Source organism: Rutidosis leptorrhynchoides, chromosome 6 (genome assembly GCF_046630445.1).
Source record: "Rutidosis leptorrhynchoides isolate AG116_Rl617_1_P2 chromosome 6, CSIRO_AGI_Rlap_v1, whole genome shotgun sequence".
In the NCBI taxonomy this organism is placed as follows: Eukaryota; Viridiplantae; Streptophyta; class Magnoliopsida; order Asterales; family Asteraceae; genus Rutidosis; species Rutidosis leptorrhynchoides.
The window spans coordinates 220,903,382-220,909,025 of NC_092338.1; the positions used below are offsets into that span (position 1 = coordinate 220,903,382).

The following is a 5,644-nucleotide window of genomic DNA, read 5'->3' on the forward strand; positions in this document are numbered from 1 at the left end:
CCACCACCAACCACCACCACCAACCACCACACTCCACCACCACCCACCACCAACCACCACCACCAACCACCACTACCCACCACCACCAACCACCACCAACCACCACCACCACCACCAACCAACCAACCACCACCACCACCACCACCACTAACCAACCAGCACCACCAACCACCACCAACCACCAGCACCACCCACCACCACACACCACCACCAACTCACCACCACCATCAACCACCACCAACCACCACCACACACCACCTACCACCACTAACCACCACCAACCACCACCCCCACCACCAACGACCACCACCACCAACCACCGCCTACCAAAATGATCATCATTCATTTATCATTCATTAAATCATTCATCACAAAAATGATTATCATTCATTAAAACATTTATCATTCATTAAAACATATATCATTCATCGAAAAACAATTATAATTCATCAAACAATTATCATTGATTACACAGTTATGATTGATAAAAGCAACAATTACAATTCATTTGAAAAAACTATCATTCATCTGAGTTATCTTTCATCAAATAGTTATCATTTTTTAAAAACTGTTATTATTCATAAGAAAGTAATAACCATTTATCACAAAATGATTATCATTCATTAAAAAAATTATCATTCATCAAAAAATTATCATTCATCAAACAAATAGTTATGATTCATAAAATCAACAATTATTATTAATCACAAAAAATTATCATTCATAAGAAAAAACTTATCATTCATTAAACAGTTATCATTTATAAACATATGATGAATGATAAAAAAAATGATGAATGATATAAAAATAAGATGATTGAGAAAAAAAATATGATGTATGATAAAAGTTTTAGTAATAATCACATGTCAATTAGAAGTCAAAAATGTTAACATTCAAAAGGAAACTGTTATAATTCATCACAAAACAATTATTGTGCATCAAAATGTTGTCATTCATCAAACCATTGTCATTCATCAAACCGTTATCATGATTACTTTTATAAAAAATATGGGGCATTCCGAGAATCGAACTCGGGACCTCCCGCCCTGAAAGCGAGAATCATACCACTAGACCAAATGCCCAATTATCAAACAATCATCATTTATCTAATTGTAGTCATTCATATAAAAATTAGGTGATGAATGATAAAAAGGAGGTGAATGGTAAAAAAAAGATCTAATGAATGATAATAAAAAAAAAAGATATAACGAATGATAGAAGATTTGGAAAAAAATGAGGTGAAGAATGATAAAAAAAAAAGATGAATGACAAAAAATGAGTTGATGAATGATAAAAATAATGTGATGAATGATAAAAAAAAAACAAAATGAATAATGAAAAGTTGGTGATGAATGATTAAACACAAGATGAATGATAAAAAAAATATAATGAATGATAAAAAGAGTTGCAAAAATGAGGTGATGAATGAAGAAAAGGAGGTGATGAATGATAAAAAGATGGTGATGAATGATAAAAAACAAGATGAATGACAAAAATGAGGTGAAGAATGACAAAAAAAACAAGCTGAACGATAAAAAGGAGGCGATGAATGATAAAAATGAGGTGATGAACGATGAAAAACAAGATGAATGATAAAAAGGAGGTGATTAAGGATAAAAATGAGGTTATGAATGATAAAAATAAGGCGATGAATGATAAAAAACGAGATGAATGATAAACATAACTGATGAATGATAAAAGAACGTGATGAATGATAAAAAAATATTTGGTGAATGATAAAAATATCCGATGAATGATAAAAATACAAAGTAAATGATAAAGATAGCTGATGAATGATAAGCGAAGAATGATAAACGAACGTGATGAATGATAAAAAAAATACCCGATGAATGATAAAAAATACCCGATGAATGATAAACATACCCGATGAATGATCGAAATACCCGATGAATGATCGAAATACCCGATGAATGATAAACGAAGAATGATAAAAGAACGTGATGAATGATAAAAAATACCAGATGAATAGACTACACTATCAACAAATGTTAGATGCATAGATGTTACAGAATCATGAAAGTGTCTTTAATTTCTAATTTTTATAACATGCAGTCGGTAAAATCACATTAGTTACAACATCACACTTCTTTTTATGTTAAATTAACCTTAGACAAAATTGCTCAAATCATCCTCATGTTATATCATTTTAGCTGATTTCATCCCTCCCAATTATAAACTGCTCAAACAGTCCTTCAATTGCGATTTTCATCCCAAATTCATCCCTAGCCCTAGCAATTGTTATCTATCCATTTACAGAGATTCTCATCTCAAATCCTTGTTGCTCCCAAATCATATAATTTCTACAAATTCTTAACCATAGGTGCATTATCTACCAAAATGGGTAAAATCATTATGTTTAAGGGTTAAGGCTACTCAAGGTTCATATACTTTTCATTTTGTCCCGATGTAGTCCATATACCCAAAAAAATACTATTATAGTCCATAAACTTTTAAAAAGTGTATCGATGTAGTCCATTGACCTGATAAATAAGGTTGATCGATTTTAAACCGTTGATCTTCAAAAAAGTATACATTTTTTTGTCCCGATGTAGTCCATATACCCAAAAAAAGTACTAATGTAGTTCACATACTTTCAAAAAGTGTATCGATGTAGGCCATAAACTTTCAAAAGTGTATCGATGTAGACCTGTTTAACCGGTAACAGGTTACCTATGGACTACATCGATACATTTTTTAAAAGTTTATGGACTATAATAGTATTTTTTTGGGTATATGGACTACATCGGGACAAAATGAAAAGTATATGAACCTTGAGTAGCCTTAACCCTATGTTTAATATGTTCAACTAAATGAGTAAATGGGAAACAGATCAAATATCACCAAAGTGTATTGATTATTGTATTGATTATTCTCTGAATCTACTTACTTTATTGCTTGAGAATTGGATTTCTCTAAAGAAGTACTATCTTTTATGTCTTCTATAATATTTTTTATTTAAAACATGAAATTTGCTAAAAAGTTTTTAGGAAAAGAAGTGTGCGACAAGTTCACCGTTACAAGTTCACCAAACCGTTTTAGCCGACCCAAATTACTCTGTTTGATCCTTACCCAATTAACACACCCATTTACCCGACCCCCCAATCTATAACGATGAACACAAAGTTGTATTGCTTTTCTTTTGGATTTCATAAAATAAGTCTTTAAATCAACTAAATTTCCTTTTACTTCGACATTGTTTATGTAGATTTTATAAAACTCACAAGTAAATGAATGACGTTATACGTACCTCCAATATTTTTTGATATTCAGATAAGACACTTAACATAATCAGGCAGAGTCCTATGTAGCTCTCTAACCGCGAAAGGATTGAAGAAACAATTGTCAATGAAATCGTTGCCACCTATCAAAATAAGGACCAAGGCTTGGTTTACGTGCTTTTCTGCTTGTTTATCGTCGATTTCATCACTTAGTTTTTCTTTCAATTGCTGACAACGTGACCTGCACATGTTCAAAATTTTACGGAATAGTTATCAATTGTTAGGGCTAGGGATGCGTTTGGGATGAAAAACTTAATTTAAGGACTATTTGTGCGGCTTTTAATTTACAGGGATGAAAACAGATAAAATAATTAAATACGGGGATGATTTGAGCAATTTTGTCTTAACCTTATAAAAGTCATTTATCTCATAACTTGTAAGCAGTAGAAACACTATATTCATACACATTGTTCAGTTGGAAGTGAAACCTAAAACAACCTATGAACGTGATTTCACAGATATTACCAGATAACCAAAACCGCTATTAGCCCTATAGTCGTAGGAAGCAAAAAAAAAAAGAAGCCATGATTATCAACATACAGGTAACAGGTTTAGCAGTAGCATGTATATGGGTTTCGTGTCACAAAATTATACTCGTAACACTTATAATACATATAGTATGCTGACTCAAATATAACAAATAGGTCAAACGTTATTTACTTACTTTTGAAATATTGGATTTTGACGACATCTTCCAAAATGGCACAGGCACAGTCTTAATCCAATTTCCAGGAGACTTCCCCATTGTTGTTAGAACAACGTTACGAATGGCGTTACCTCCAAATTCGCTGCATCCCATAAATAAATACATTCATAAAATCAGTATCTATTACAAGTAGTGAAACAAATTATGAGGTCTTTATGCATTTGAAAACACTCTGGACGACTAAAAAAGGGACCAAAAAATCTTATGTAAATAAATGAATAAATAGGGACCAAAAACAAGACCACAAAATGGAAACAAAAAAAGAGTAAAAGAACCTCTAGATCGTCGCATCTTGATCTTTCATAAGCCAATTGGCCTTGAACAGAATGCAATTCCTACAGTAAGTTGATGAAAAAGCCAAGTTAAAGTGTTAAGTTAATTAACTGAACTACTAACCAATATAGGTGGCAATTTCAACCCATTAACTTATGAGTGGGTTGATCTTAGTTATTGTCAATCTTTAAAATTACGAAGAAAAAAATTAGCTACACAGAGAAGGGCCCAGTCCCCGAAAATGCTTAGAAAATAGAACGGGTCAAATGGTCCAAACGATTCGAATAGAGTTGAAAGTCACTGAACACGTTTAAATAATGAATAGAACCTTGTAACTCACTTTATTCACAGATTCAAAATTAAGACCAGCCACGATTTAATAGAACATCAGTGTATTTGTTACCAAAAGTATACCAAAATTCTAGTAAAATTACACATAACTCCATCCGTCAATTAGCATACCATAAAAGTGTGTTATTACATACAAATAATACCGATTCACTTTTAGTTATATCTGTGTAACAATTTCAACAAACATAATTCACGTCTGATACATAAATTAATTTGAAGTTTTCACGAAAATCGACAATAAAGAGTGAAATACTAGTAAACGCAACGATTAGCTTACAGATCGGTAACGGTGTTGCAATCCGGTCATCACCGCAACACCACCACCTACATCCAGGATCGATGATTATTACTCCCAGGATCGATCTGGTTCACCGTCGCCATCACCGCAACACCACCACCTACATCCCGGCGTTGCAATCCGGTCAATAGCGTCGCCATTTTGTACCAGCGACAAGCTGGCGTATCAAATTAAATTCAATTGATGTAATCCGATTCAGATTGAGATGTTTACAAGCTATATCAGATCAGATAGGTGCTTGAAAAAAAGAGATATAGAATTGATTTAAAAAATTACCATCTTGCCCCTCCGCGTTTTTGATATAAAATTAAAGTTTTTCTTAATGTAAAGCTTATATTCACTTATTCAGTTTGTACTCCATTTAGTGCTTATCTATGGAATGGTCCACTATATATATAAACTTATATTTATCATTTATATATACATAGTTTAATATACGTGAATTCACAGGTTTGCGAAAGTAAAGTTTTTTACTAAAATGTACTCCCTCCGTCTCATTTCAATAGTCCACAGACAAAAAACACGCAGTTTTAGGAAATCCCACTAACTTCATTTATCCACTAATGAAATATTTTCTCTCTCCAGATTCACCAATGAAATATCTTCTTTCCTTTCTATTTATGGAAATGGACTATCAGAATGGGACAATCCAAAATAGAATACTGCCCTATTGGATTGAGACGGATGTAGTAATAAATTTGTCTCACCAATATGTTA

The 5,644-nt window shown here is 32.6% G+C and overlaps 1 long non-coding RNA gene across 1 annotated transcript; it reads right to left on the reverse strand.

Moving 5' to 3' along the window:
- Nucleotides 1–2,849: 2,849 nt before the first annotated feature.
- LOC139855943 (uncharacterized) lies at nt 2,850–5,088 on the reverse strand. Its single transcript, XR_011761611.1, has 4 exons — nt 4,907–5,088; nt 4,281–4,340; nt 3,964–4,087; nt 2,850–3,480 (listed from the first exon to the last, which is right to left on the reverse strand). It is a non-coding gene; the product is annotated as an uncharacterized lncRNA (long non-coding RNA).
- Nucleotides 5,089–5,644: the final 556 nt, after the last annotated feature.